This window comes from Grampus griseus, assembly GCF_964374135.1.
Source record: "Grampus griseus genome assembly, chromosome: 4".
Taxonomy (NCBI): domain Eukaryota; kingdom Metazoa; phylum Chordata; class Mammalia; order Artiodactyla; family Delphinidae; genus Grampus; species Grampus griseus.
The window spans coordinates 13,852,281-13,868,102 of NC_138997.1; the positions used below are offsets into that span (position 1 = coordinate 13,852,281).

General features: G+C 37.3%; 1 protein-coding gene across 2 annotated transcripts in view; it reads right to left on the minus strand.

Moving 5' to 3' along the window:
• Positions 1–15,822, minus strand: part of UNC5C (unc-5 netrin receptor C) — a gene marked incomplete at its 5' end in the record, with an annotated part of 395,086 nt that overhangs the window by 230,106 nt on the left and 149,158 nt on the right. The gene's annotated exons all lie outside the window — the stretch shown is intronic.

Genomic DNA, 15,822 nt, shown 5'->3' on the forward strand with positions numbered 1-15,822 from the left:
GTAAAGGCTAGAGAATAGATAGGGGCCTGGCGGGTGGAACCAAGAAACTTGAATGACATCCTGGCAAGAGACCAATAAAGAATTTTCCAGAGGAGAGAGGTTCATATTTCCATTTAAAAATAATTACTCTGGAAGCTGTGTGGAGGAGGGACTGAAAGGGGGGGAAGACAGAAACAGGGATGAGTAGGCAGGATATTGCAAATCTGGTGAGAGATTACGGAGACCGTACCAAAACAGTGGCTTTGAAGAAGATGAGGAAGAAACTTTAAAAGATCCATAAAGGCTGAATTGAGATGGTTAGATATTCGATTGAATATGGATACTGGAGAAGAGAGATGAAGTGTCTGACTTGGCCCAATGGTTCTACCAATAAATTAGACAAAGAATGTAAGAAGAAAAGAGTTTAAAGAGGGGAGAAGGGCGATGAGTTCCCTCACATTGCATCCACGCCCAGAGGGAGGTCTGGAACCCATTTGGAAGTGGCAGTAGGAGCTCTCCCAGAGTGAAGTGAAATGTCTTCAATCACTAGTAAGATTATGGGTCCCTGTTTATATCATTCATTCACTCAGTGCTTTGAAGACTCTGAATTAAAGAAAGAAAAACTTTTCATGCACACAAAGACTTCATTTTATTTCAAACATGCTCTGAAAACAAACTGTGCTGCTCATGTTTTTTTCCCTATTGTGTAGATATGTTGAATTGCTCATACTTACAGAAAGTTGTAGATTACCATCTGCAGAAAGAAGAATATATAATGTTGTACTGCTCAATTTCATTTTGTTCTTATAAAAAATTTATATTTTCATTAAAATTCATTTTTATCATCACTAAACAAGTAAGAACTAAAGCCAAATGATTTTCAGTGATACTTCAGAGAACTATAGAACATAGAAAGAGGAATTTTAATAGCACAGTGTATTATTCCAGGATTCTGCAATTAAAAGTGTCAGAAGTTTCTATTGCTATCAAGTAGACAGTTTTTACATGAAAAAGAAGAGACAAAAAAGTGCTTATAGGGCTTCCCTGGTGGCGCAGTGGTTGAGAGTCCACCTGCCGATGCAGGGGACACGGGTTCGTGCCCCGGTCCGGGAGGGTCCCACATGCTGCAGAGCGGCTGGGCCCGTGAGCCATGGCCGCTGAGCCTGCGCATCCGGAGCCTGTGCTCCGCAACGGGAGAGGCCACAACAGTGAGAGGCCCGCGTACCACAAAAAAAAAAAAGTGCTTACAGACTTGCAAATACTTATATTCTTACAACAAAATTATTATATTTTGCTAATGGCTATACAAAGTTTATCTCCAGAGCTGGCCAGTGGCTGAAGGTCTAGTCCCATGATAACAAACAACTCCAGTAGGTAACCTACCTGGATGTCCTCCTGGGACCTCAAATGACACGTATTTAAGAAATACACCATGTCAGTCTTGTTTTTTATTTAATATCCTTTTGCGCTCTGCTATGTCCAGAATTCTTTTCTTTGCCTATATTTTAGTAGTGACCTGAGAAAAATCAGGCTCTAGTAGGATGACAATTGTTGCATCATCCCAAGCCAAAAAGCTGGTCAAGGGCTGAATCAGATTTATACAAAGCTGAAACATCAAGAAGCCCCAATTCTCAAAAAGACAGCTAACATTCTCTCTACATACAGAGTCTGTTAATGGTGCCACTGTTACTGCTGGTACCCATTTTGAAACTCATCTTGACTCATCAGTGAGTCATCCATTCATAACTTGCAGTGTCTCTCCCTGCAATTTTTCTAATGCTTCTTCCATCTGTTTCTTCATTCCCCCAGCTCACTCTTGTATAATTACATCCAATTTCTAACTGGTCTCTCTGACACTACCGTTATGCCCAGATACTCTGTTCGCATGTACTGCTGGTCAAGCATTCATGTCTCCATATTTTTTCAGTTTTATCTCCTTCCTCACTATAGCACTCATCTTTTGCTGCACTCAAATATTTCTTTCTTCTGAGCACATTTAGCACAGCTGCATAATTTGGACATGAATGCCTTTGATCATTCCGCTGTTTCTCTCTGAAGCCCTCTGTCCTCTATCTAATGCCTGTTTGTACTTTGAGATGCAGACGATCTCTCAGTCTCCCTGGTGATGATGTTCTCTTTAAAAAAAATGGACAAACTCTGCAGGGCTGTGACTTGCTAGTCGCTCTTGGGGACAAGAATGTTGATAGCAGGAGATACCATGACCATGTCCTTGCCTTGTTGGGAATGGCAAATGCTGGAGCTGTTCTCACTTCCCACCAAAAATGTCCTTATCTTATGTTCCTCTTATACTTAATTTAATGTAGTATTTTTTTTTCTCTCCATGAAAATCTTCTTGTGGATCTTAATGGACATTCATATGGGTTATAATCCAAGATTAGAAACCTACACAAGATGTCAATGAAATACAAGGTATATTACCAAGGCTTGGACATTTATGATAATGTTTAATCTAAACTCTGGTCTTCTAGATACACTCACTTCTCTTTCACTCCTCACACAAATAAAATGTCAAATCTAAAGAATATTAATTCAAATACGGAAGAAAAAACATGCATTCTAACTCAAAGAAATAATATTTTTAAAAATGTGTTCATGTTTTATGTGACTCTGTGCTCTATTTGTTCGAACTCAGTATCTTTTAGGATAAACAGCCACACGTTGAATTAAATATCCTGACATTTCTAATTTTGTGCATCTTTCTGACTTAGTTCTACTTTTAAAATGTAAAAAAAAAAGTGTTCTGAAGCTCCATCCACATACAAAGCTAACAACTCAATATTTTAAAAATCATGCTGAATAAATTCTAAAACCCCATTTCTTCCTTTGCTGACCTGACTATGAACTTTTGTAACTAACCCTGTCAAAGAGTGAAGTAAGATTTCTTTTCTGCCCATGATAATGCATCTTAAACATCGGTTCAGTGTAGGTTTTCACTTTAGCTGACAAAGACCCCCTTCCTAAAATATTTTTACTTGTAATAACCTGATTATCTCAAGGATTTTGCTGTTTAGTGGAAAATGCTTAAAATGATTGACTCCTCTCCAAAAGTATGGGAATGATTTCCAAGCTATGTTATCAAGGCAGTTACGTAGATAAGCAAAGCCCGTAAGAATTCCGTTCAGGAGATGGATGGTTCCACATTTGTTCCAGGATATTTTTCATAGTCAGTGAGTAAGCAAACTTGTTTTAAACATTGAAAACTACCTAACAGAGATGATCTATTTTTATGCAAACACTATAAATATAACACATGCCTCATTAATAATAATAATAATACAGAAAAGAGTTCTGGGAAATAGGAGTTGAGGAACATGAAGAATGATGTAAATTAAAACACAACCAAAAACAACAATAATAGGACAGCAAAAAAGTACAGTAATTTACCAATCTGGCACTACATAAAACTAGCAAATGTACTTCCTGATGTTTATCTTTGCTATAATTTTCAGAACGTAAAACCATAGGTTGATTAAAAGTCTGATCTATTATTATTCATAGAATCATTTTTGAGAAGTTGTTTATAAAGTCTTGTTTCAAAACAGATGCAAACTAGTCATCTTGGAACAGGTAGGAAAAGCAAAATTTTCACAGTGAAAGTGATGAACAATTCCTTTTGTGTCTTGGGAGAAAGAACTTGCACACTAATTCAAAAGAAAAACAACGAAAAGAAGAAACTGGAGACTCTCCACTTTGACACTCCACTCTTCAGGGTTTATACCCTTTGACTTTCCTTTACCATGGCCAGGTATAGCATGTGCTGTTCCTCTTTTTATCCTTTGGAAATGGGTTTAAAGTGTGACAATGCCTATAGTTGTAGCAGCTTTGTATAGTAATAATTCATATTCTGAGCACTTATTCTGTGCCAGGCACAGGGCTGAAGATATATTCTCATTTGATTCTCTAACAACCCCGTTAAGTAGATCCAATTCCTATCTCCATTCTAGAATGAGAAACCTAAGCTTGGAAAGGTGAAGTAACTTTGCACAAATTCCTATAATTTATAAGTAGTGGAATCATGATACAAACACAGCCAGCCTGACTCATGAACCATGCTCTTAATTCCTTTGTTATACCATCTCTATACATGGCCCCAGAACACTAATTTTTAAGAAGGTAATGGTAACTAATAAGCCTATATATTATATTAAAAAGTATTTTCTAGAATCTGCCAGTTAAGAACATTTTTTCTAAAATGATTTGCCAGGTACAGGAAATGCTACAAAAAGCTGCCCTAAGCATACTCCATGGATCTCCCAGTTGGCAATTTGATAGGTCTGTTATTATTCCAAAACATTTGTCCTTAACCATACTAGAGCAATCAAGTGAAACAAAGCAGGTTACATTGAAAGTACTTATAAAGCAGGGCACACAGTTATACAAACCCACAAAGCATTCAAAGCTGTGGGAGAGGAAATCTGGTCAATTCAAGTACTAACAATCACAGTTAAGGCAATTTCCCAACATTTAGCTTCCCATCAGTTCTTATAATGGATGTTTTACTAGTCAGTATGAAAAGGAAAATCTAAGTATTTACTACAGAAGGTATGGAGAAGGTGTCTGCGTAACAAAATAAAGCAATAGTCAATGAAATAAAGTAGATGGATAGGTGGATTTTTGACTCTTCTCTCACATAAATAGGAATATGCTAACATAAGAGCATTGCACAGGCTTCTGAAATTGTGCTATCCTATATGGTAGCCACTAGGCACCTGAGGCTATTGAGCACTGAAAATCTGGCTAATAGAACTGGCAAACTGAACTGATATTTAATTTAGTAATAGGACTTTTTTTAAAGTATCTTTGGAGCAGCTGGAATGTGCAAAGGTAGTTTTTTCAAATGCAAATTTTATGAAATCAAATACAGATCAGGCCCTTCCAATGAAAATTTAGCATCTGAATTAAGATGTGTTGTGGATTTCAAAGGCTTATTTAAAAAAGAGAATGTAAAGTATCTCATTAATAGTTTTAAAATGCTGATTACATGGTAAGATGATATTTTAGATATATTGAGTTAAAAATGTTAAAATTAATTTTAACACTGCTTCCTTTTACTTTTTTAGTGTGACTACAAGAAAATTTTAAATTACATACTCAGTGTGCATTCTAGTTCTACTGGATAGAGCTGTTCTAGAAGGTAAAGTTAAAAGTTCATTGCTTGAACTTCTTAATACCCTTAATACAGTTCTTAATAACCCCAATGGCGTTCTATTTTCTGGGCTACATTCTAAAAGTAGATATAATCAAACAAAACAAATAAACACACAAGTAAACAAATGAGATGGCTCAGTGTATCAACAGGTCTAAATTGAGGTCCAAGTTCTGTGTGCCATGGAGCAAAGATCACTACCGCCCTGGCCTGTTCTCTGATTTCCCAAATGGAGACCGGGAGGCTCATTATCTCCAAAGGCTCGTTATAGCTCTTACAGTGGGTGATTCTAAACAGATTCTAAAAAGCTAACTCTTACAGAATGCTTTCCATTTTTCATAGCACTTTCCATGTTTAATTCACAACAACCTGGTGACAGGCTTTTTAACCCCCTTTTACAGAGGAGAAATCTGAGATGCAAAGTGGCTAAACGTCCTCCAAACTGACACATTTTTAGAAACTAGGGAGCCTGGGACAACAACTAATCTAAATCACTTTCTAGTATATTATACTGATTGTCATTCTCTGACAATTGCATAAATTATGCTGAACAGTTACCATATATTAAATCATTTACAAGAGATGAGCTAGACAGTCAGATAACTGTCATTTCTTTCTCTCAAATATATCTTCCACTCTTTCCTTTTCTTTCACTGTCAACACCACTTATTTTACACGTAAACTATTAGAACTCAGTGAAAATATCTATTAAATATGGATAAAAACTATTTGGTAGACAGTGTCATAACTATCTTAATGATGACAAATCTCAACTTTTTCAACTACCATGTTATACAAACTATGATGTGAGCCATGTTCTTTACATGAGGAAAAGCAGTACTTTGTAATAGGTAGTCATAATATTTTCTAATGTAGGTTGAAAAACAAATGAATTTTTTTTTACAGAATTATATCTTTGAGACCTAGAAGAACTAAATTGGTTAAAAATTTACCCAATTTTCAACCAAGAACCTCCTCCCCCCAGAAACCAGGTTCATTAATGAGTAATTATACAGTTACTTCTAACATTTTCTGTGAGTGAGTAGAAAATAATTATATAACTGATACCATTTTTAGGCAGGGAGAAAGCACTCCAGTAAATGATTAGTCATTAATTAGTCTAAAACTGGTACAAAATTTGGTAAAATTTAAACAATTGGCAAAGCTGTTTTTAAAAGACTTTGAATTATCTAAACACTTTTCCAATAAACTATTTTACCATAAAAATCTTATCACTGAAAAGTGATTAAAAGTGTCACAAGATAGAAAATAAGAAAACTTCAATTTATCAGATGTTTTGTAAACCAATTCAGCTAAATGTATATTACTTGTTCAGAAGGACTGAGGCCATATTGATTTAATTGTGACTATCTAAAAGTAAAAATCTCCCAGGAGACTATAAATAAGATATATACATCTCACATTCCCTGGGGAAATTCCTTCAGATCAACATTCATGGTATTAGATGTTCACACATGCACCCTTTAACCTGGAAACAAAAGAGAAAAGAAACAGAAGGGATCTCCATCCTTGGGGAAACATAGTAAGTCACAGGCTTAGATTTACTATACTGCTCTTCTATTGTGTGTCACTTCATGACAAAATGCAAGGTGGGAGTAGGACAGATGGAGGAATTAGATGGTTCAGAAAGAATCTAACAGTCATGCCTGCTGACTGCAATGTTAACTCCCCCACACCAATATATTAGGAGTTACTATTTTAAGAAGGTCAAAGGATAAAACAAAATGTTGAGTGAATGTAAGTAATTTGAATTTTCCGAGATGGAACTTTTCTGACCTAATCCTCCTCCCTGGCTGTAGAACACTGTTGGAGGAATCAAGGGGGGAATATCAAGAAAGGAAGCAGGGGGCTTCCCTGGTGGCGCCAGTGGTTGAGAGTCTGCCTGCCGATGCAGGGGACGCGGGTTCGTGCCCCAGTCCGGGAAGATTCCACATGCCGCTGAGCGGCTGGGCCCGTGAGCCATGGCCGCTGAGCCTGCGCGTCCGGAGCCTGTGCTCCGCAAAATGCCATGATAATGGCACTCACTTTTGAAAACCTATTATCTGATAGTTGTATTAAGAAACAGAAAAATCAATGAAGATGTATGGCTGAGTGGCTAAGGACGTCTTATCTGCAAACCCGTACCAAGTACTGTTAATGCTTTGCCCTTAGTGGTGCTTTGATGGACCGAAGCTCATACTGACACAGTGAAATAAATCTGCTATTCTCTGCAGTATTGTTGCTCCATTTGTTTTATTTTACGAGTTAGCTAAGCTTGACTTCTGTACGCAGCTGCTTTCTAACCATCTAACTGAGACTTCTGTCAACTCCTGAAGCTTTATAAATAATTTGTGAAGGCACCTTCAATCCTACTAACGCAATTTTTGAAAGGCGGTAATGAAATCTCACAAACCAGAAGGAGCTAACTGTGCAGTCAGTTCCTCTTTGTACTATGAATAAAATGTTTCTAATTGGAAAATTCCTGTTGGTAGAACAAAGTTTGACCTTTACTTATTCTGACTGCCAAAGGATGAAAACTGGAGTAAATAAACCTTAACAGCAAAAAATATAATGTAATATTTTTCCATTGATTTCCAGAGATAGGCTATGAGTTGGGCTGGAAAAGTTCAGTACTGGGACAAGTACCTCCCAACAGATTTCTCTACATAAATCAGAAGGGATGAAAAAAATATACAGTCATAATTCCAAAAAAGGTATTTGCTATATAAATGTTTCTCATCTGTCCTTATCTGGGATTATTTTTATCCTTTGTTAGTATTATCCAGCTGTTTGCTAGAAAATACGCTCTGCAGAAAGATGCTGGTTCAAAGCAATTCGACAGCACAAACAGCACTAGAAGAACTGATAAAAAAAATGGAGTAAGAACCTTACTCTCTTCTATTGCTGACACCTAAAACAACAGGCAGTGAAAATGGTTTCATTAAAAAATAACAAGTCCAGGCTCACCAGGGGACAGATCAGGGCAAACTGAATCAAAAATTCCTCAATCATTGCTCAAGTAGGTCAACTAGAATTAATTCAAAGGGCAAAGATTCACAGTGAGCCCCCCATTTCCCACCAGTTTGCTTCTTCAGCCCTCCTCTCTGCCCAGGAGCTAAATGGTTTGGAGGAGCCCTCCACGGTGGGCAGGTCATTTGGCCAGGTCTCTCTTTACATCAGTGTAAAAGTGGCCCCTTGTACTGTAGACTATTAGTTTGAGCTCTGTGAGTGGTCTACATTGAAAAGCTAACCGACTGCTAACTGGATCCAAAGTTATTTGCCTTTCAGCAATGTACTTCTGTGATTTTTCTTTAGTTACTGCCTTACTTTTCCAATAGAGTCGCTAATTCAGTTGTATGGTTAAATGCTGATCATCACAGTAAAGCAATTTTTCTTCTGCATAGGTTCTAATAAAGCACTATTAACTTTATTCTTATATGTAAAACTATATTCATTATTTCAAAAAATCAGAACAAAGTCCCTTTAAATAGAGCTCGAGAGGAATTAGTCCAGGTTAAATCTATAGAGTTCTAAGTCTTAGTTTCCTCCATGACCTGTCAAAGGGTACAGCTGTCACAGAGCAGGTTTCTTCCTCCTTAGCTGCCATATCAAAGCGAAAGAATCCTCTTTTTAAATAAAATGCAGCAGGCTGCTTTAATGAAAATACATTACTTATCTATAGTACTAATTGAGGGGTTTAATAGTCCTGAGTTTTGCATCTTGGTTCCTTCCATGCAGAGCAGATCTAAAGTTTCCTGAGTACCGAGGGATTTACCACGAAGATCCGCTACTTCATCAGAGGACTGGGCAAATAAGTTGTAAGGCCAAGAGATCATGAAAATGTGGTATTCCTTACTTGAAAAATACTACAAATTTCAAGATAGCAACAGCAGAGCATTAAACTAATCTTGGGACCCTTTTAAGGGCCACAACCCTTCCAGTGGCACACTCGAGAAGCTGGCCCTGTGTCTGTGTCTCACTGACCTGGCATGAGGATGTGGGCAGCTTTCAGAGCAGCATAGTTTCTCTGACTTCATCCCAAAGCAATTTCTTTATTTTTCTGAATCAGAAAAATATGGTACCTTTATGGTAAGAGACCTAGGAAATAACCTGCAGACTATTATAAACAGGTAACTGATAAATAGGGCAAGGAGTTTCAGCTTGAGATAAACTCACAGGATATGACCCTGAGGGTTTGTGCCTTTAGGACCCTGGGAAGCTACAAAGAAAGGAAGAGATTCTGATGAGTAGAAAACATGTGATGACCCTATAGATATCAGAACACTTGGATTCAGGATCTGATGCTCATTAACTAGCTATGTGATCTTGTAAAGATATTCCAGCTCTCTGGAGCTCCTTTTTCTCACTTATAAAGTAAAAGTGTCAGATATATGATTCCAAGGGTCCCTGGAATATTTGCTAAATCTGTGTGATGAGAAAAAAAGAGAGATTACCTGTATTCACTTTTCTCAAAGAGGGAAACACCTCTACTTTTTTTTTTTTTTGGAAATTATAACACTTTGTACAGTATTTTGGTCCACTCTTGGCTTTTTCTCATCCTTTTTTCTCCAATATTTTTTACGTGAAATTCACATCACATAAAATTAATCATTTTAAAGCAAACAATTCAGTAGTATTTTAGTACATTCATAATGTTGTACAACCACTACTTTATCTAGTTCAAAAACATTTTTATCACCCCAGAAGGAAACCCTGTACTCATTAAGCAGTTCCTCCCCCTTTTCTCCCCATCCCTCGACCCTAGCAACCACCATTCTGCTTCCTATCCCTGTGGATTTACCTATTCTGGATATTTCACATAAATGGAATCATATGTGACCTTTTAGGTCTGGCTTCTTTCACTCAGCATAATGTTTTCAGGTTCATCCACGTTGTGAATCACGTCTTCATCCCTTTTTATGGCTGAACAGTATCCCATCGTATGTATATACCTCAATTTGTTTATCCACTGAGGGACCTTTGGGCTGTTCCTACCTTTTGGCTGTTGTCAATAGTGATGCTATGAACATGCATGTACATGTATTTGTTTGAATACATGTTTTCAGTTCTTTTGGGTATATCCCTAGGAGTGGAATATCTGGGTGATATGAATATTCTATGTTTAACTTTTTGAGGAGCAGCTCAACTGTTTTCCACAATGGCCGAACCATTTTACATTCCTGCCAACAATGTATAAGCATTCCAATTTCTCTACAACTTCACCAACACTTTTTATTTTTCATTATAGCCATCCTAGTGGAACACATCTACTTTTTTTTTTTTTTACATCTTTATTGGAGTATAATTGCTTTACAATGTTGTGTTAGCTGCTGCTGTATAACAAGGTGAATCAGCTATACATATACATATATCCCCATATCCCCTCCCTCTTGCGTCTCCCTCCCACCCTCCCTATCCCACCCCTCTAGGTGGTCACAAAGCACTGAGCTGATCTCCCTGTGCTATGCAGCTGCTTCCCACTAGCTATCTAGTTTACATTTGGTAGTGTATATATGTCCATGCCACTCTCTTACTTCGTCCCAGTTCACCCTTCCCCCTCCACACACACCCCCAACCCCGCCCTGGGTCCTCAAATCCATTCTCTACCTCTGCGTATTTATTCCTGTCCTGCCCCTAGGTTCATCAGAACCATTTTTTCTTTTTTAGATTCCATACATATAACACCTCTACTTTTGATGGGCATTTATGTTTGTAGAAGGGTAATGATGATGATGATAATACTATGTGCCAAGCTTTGTTTAAGTGCCTTACATGTTACATTTAACTAATTTAGTTTATATTTAGCTCATCTAATCTTATAGATACTTGGTGAGGTAAGTACTATAATTATGCCTGTTTTACAGATAAGGGAGTTGAGGCCCAAAGAGTTTAAAGACACTGACATTCACCTCCTACGTACTGTGTGCTAGGAGTTATGGCAGAGCCCATGGGTTCAGTGCATTCAGACAGGGAAGCCAGGAGGCTGGGTGCCAGAGAAGCGAGGGGAGGAAGAGGAAAGGTGAGAAATCTACCTGTGCTGTCTGGGTGCCCTGGGGAGGAGCAGAGCAAAGGAAAAAGTAGGGGTTTGACAAGTGGGAAGAAAGAATTTTCCCAATGAATATAAAATAAATTTCACTCATGACTCTGAGAAACCCAAGTGCTTTACAAAAAGTAAGAATGTCTACCAAATTCCGAGGTTAATAAATTGATGTATTTATATCTTTGCCAATCAGTATTATTTTCAACTAAACAACTATGGACATGAGAACTCACATTTGTTTTTCTGTTAATCTCATTCCATTAATGATTTTTAAACAGTAACATTAAAGTTAGTAAGAAAATACTTAGGCATCTAAAGGATTTATGTAATTATGGTCTCGACAAAGAAACTGTTATCTTTATATCCCTCCTGGTTTTTCATTAGACATTAAACTAACAATTAGTTTTCAAATAAACACCAAATATATTCTGCCAAAATAGAAAAAAGTACACTGTACAGGATACACTACAAGTAGAAACTTAAGTAGCTCTTTTGATAGCTTTTGTTTATCTATATCATCAGATGCCTAGGACATGAATGTACACAATGTGCCCAGTAACTTCCTTAAAATTCAGTTCTTTGGACAAATGTCCATCTACTGAAGAAACAATGTATGCATTTCTACTGCCCTTCAAATTTTTAGACATAGACTTCAGGGAATAAAGCACATTTAAATTAGCTGTGCAAGGCAGAGAGCAGAGATCATCTCATCACACAACATTGAGACAACAATCAAAAACACTTCTTGGGGGCTTCCCTGGTGGCGCAGTAGTTGAGAGTCCGCCTGCCGATGCAGGGGACACGGGGTCGTGCCCGGGTCCGGGAAGATCCCGCATGTCGCGGAGCGGCTGGGCCCGTGAGCCATGGCCGCTGAGCCTGCGCGTCCGGAGCCTGTGCTCCGCAACGGGAGAGGCCACAACACTGAGAGGTCCGCGTATCGCAAAAAAACAAAACAACAACAACCAAAAAAAAACACTTCTTGGAAACTCTCATCTACATTTTAAAGCAGTAGTATTATTCATTGTCTGCATTTTGCTCCATCTTCATAATTCAATGTGTCTAGTTCTACAGTCTGTTCATAAAATTGGCATCTTTATTGCACCCTTGGGACACAATTTCCCAAGAAGAACTAGCCAAATGTAGCTTTTTTTGCTTCATCTATGTAAGATGCTACAGTGGATAATATATATCCCTGCTCCCAAAGGGCAGGAAGAAAATTTATATTTCTAACCATATGCAAATTGAAATAAAGGATTCCATGGTTATAATCAAAACCGTTTACTTGGGACATCAAAGTGACTTGGGTAATCAGAAGAAATTATCTCTCCAGAATTTTAATGCAAGGTATTCTGTACTGCTGAGTAATTGAATCTGTTCTGCATTTTACCAAAGTTGCAACCAAGATCACCCCCAATTGTGATACCAGTCCTGCTCAGTTTCGGTTGCCAGATTCTGTAAACTGTCTGCCAAATTAGTGAGAATAACAGCTGCAAGTCAGAAGTCTAACTTCATTCAGCCACTCATTATTCATTCATTCAACAGTTATTTGAGTGTCAGCCTAGGCACAAGGTAGTAAGTGAAGTTCTACCATAGCAGAGGATTCTCCCCACTGAGTGCTTATATCATTCTAAACCATTGTTGATTTGCTAAAACTGTCCATCTGAAAATAAAAACTTGCATTTTAATTACTAGTTTAGACAAAGCAATGAACACATACCTCCTATTTCTTGTTTCTGTTGCAAATTATGTATTTCTAGAAGACAATAGGGCATTGATTTTCAGCCGCAAGTAAACAAGGCATCTGGACTTTGTCTTAATGAGATAAAGTTTAGTCTGTGCTTTCTCAGTGGGATGGTTTTTGCTATTTAATTGGTAGCAAAAAAACTTCAGCAGCATGTCCTTTTTCTGCCAACGGTGAATTCTATGCGGGAATGAAGTTGCTGCAGAAGGCTTTCAGATATAAATGCAGCTCTGGAATTAATTAGGTAAAAATCACAGGAAAAATACTGCTAATTACTTGTGAGGAAACTAAAAACATTATTTCACTCCATGAATTCCCTGAATAATACTGGAAAAATATAGAACTTAGGTTCTGTGTTTCTCCACTGAAATCTTCCAAAATAAGGTCAATTTACTTTAAACATGCTATTTATATCACAGCTCTTTCTAACATCTTCAACATAATTAGGATAACAAATATGAATAGAAGTATTTCACCTGCAATGCTATGTCCCTAAAATAAAAATGCAATCAGTAGAAAATAAGAAAAAAACCAAGACACAGAAATTATCATGCCAAAAAAGTATTCTAAAAATGTTAAATGAGACATGATTAAGTAGCAATTACTTTAAGTAGGGCCTTCCCTAGAGACTACCAGGGAAACCTTGTCAACAACTTCACAAAAAGACATTGTATTGCATACAACAGGCAAGAATCGTTAAGTTATTGAGGATAAAAAAAAACATGCAAAATATTTTTTTCTCCATTAGTGTTTTCAAATTGAATCATGTCAGTTGCCCACTGAAAAACCCTTCAGTGGATTCCCACTGCACTCAGGATAAATGTAAAATCCTCATCAAGGTCCACAGCCCCTTTTTACCTCCCTATCTTCATCTATATCCACAGTGCGTCTTCTCTAGTTACACTGATCTTTTTCAGTCTCTCAGAGGGGCTTAGTCTTTTCTGCCTCAAGGCCTTTGCACAACTGTTCTTCCAACTTAAAGTTCCCTTTCCTTCCTCTTGAATAACTTCTAGGCATTCTTTAGGTGGTCAGATGACATTTCTTTAAGGAAGCATGCCATGATCACCAAATCCAGAGTACTTTTTGCTATTTATTCTCTCATAACACCCAAGTGGTTTCCTTCATTAATCTTCTTCTGAGAACCTTGCTACTTTCCTTCTCAGCACTTACTAGAAACTATAATTATATATGTGAGTAGGATTTTTTGTTTGTCTTTAATATTAGTCTTCCCCATTAGAGTATATGCTCCTCAGCTGTAGGGACTGTCTTCATTGTTTACCCTAACCTAGCACTGTTTACCAAACCTATATGTTTGCATAGATTCACTTACATATTTCTTTTTTAAAAAAATTTTATTTTGCTTATTTCAGCACGCTCTTATTAGTTATGTATTTTATACATATTAGTGTATATATGTCAATCAAAATCTCCCAATTCATCCCAACACCACCACCTCCCCACCACGGCTTGCCCCCCTTGGTGTCCATACTTCTGTTCTCTACATTTGCGTCTCTATTTCTGCCCTGCAAACTGGTTCATCTGTACCATTTTTCTAGGTTCCACATATATGCATTAATATACGATATTTGTTTTTCTCTTTCTGACTTACTTCACTCTGTATGACAGTCTCTAGATCCATCCACGTCTCTACAAATGACCCAATTTCATTCCTTTTTATGGCTGAGTAATATTCCATTGTATATATGTACCACTTCTTCTTAATACATTCATCTCTTGATGGGCATTTAGGTTGCTTCCATGATCTGGCTATTATAAACAGTGCTGCAATGAATATTGGGGTGCACATGTCTTTTTGAATTATGGCTTTCTTTGGGTATATGTGCAGTAGTGGGATTTCTGGGTTGTATGGTAATTCTATTTTTAGTTTTTTAAGGAACCTCCATACTGTTCTCCATAGTGGCTGTATCAATTTACATTCCCACCAACAATGCAAGAGGGTTACCTTTTCTACACATTCTCTCCAGCAACTGTTGTTTGTAGATTTTTTGATGATGCCCACTCTAACTGGTGTGAGGTGATATCTCATGGTAGTTTTGCTTTACATTTCTCTAATAATTAGTGATGCTGAGAAGCTTTTCATGTGCTTCTTGGCCATCTGTATGTCTGCTTTGGAGAAATGTCTATTTAGGTCTTCTGCCCATTTTTTGATTGGTTGTTTGTTTTTTTAATATTGAGCTGCATGAGCTGTTTATATATTTTGGAAATTAATTCTTTGTCCGTTGATTCATTTGCAAATATTTCCTCCCATTCTGACGGTTGTCTTTTCATCTTGTTTGTAGCTTCCTTTGCTTTGCAAAAGCTTTTAAGTTTCATTAGGTCCCATTGTTTTATTTTTGTTTTTATTTCCATTACTCTAGGAGGCGGATCAAAAAAAATCTTGCTGTGATTTATGTCAAAGAGTATTCTTCCTATGTTTTCCTCTAAGAGTTTTATAGTGTCCGGTCTTACATTTAGGTCTCTAATCCATTTTGAGTTTATTTTTGTGTATGGTGTTAGGGAGTGTACTAATTTCATTCTTTTACATGTAGCTGTCCAGTTTTCCCAGCACCACTTATTGAAGAGACTGTCTTTTCTCCATTGTATATCCTTGCCTCCTTTGTCATAGATTAGTTGACCATAGGTGTGTGGGTTTACCTCTGGGCTTTCTATCCTGCTCCATTGATCTTTATTTCTGTTTTTGTGCCACTACCATATTGTCTTGATTAATATAGCTTTGTAGTATAGTCTGAAGTCAGGGAGTCTGATTCCTCCAGCTCCATTTTTTTCCCTCAAGACCACTGTGGCTATTCAGGGTCTTTTGTGTCTCCACACAAATTTTAAGATTTTTTGTTCTAGTTCTGTAAAAAAAAAAAAATGCCATTGGTAATTTAATAG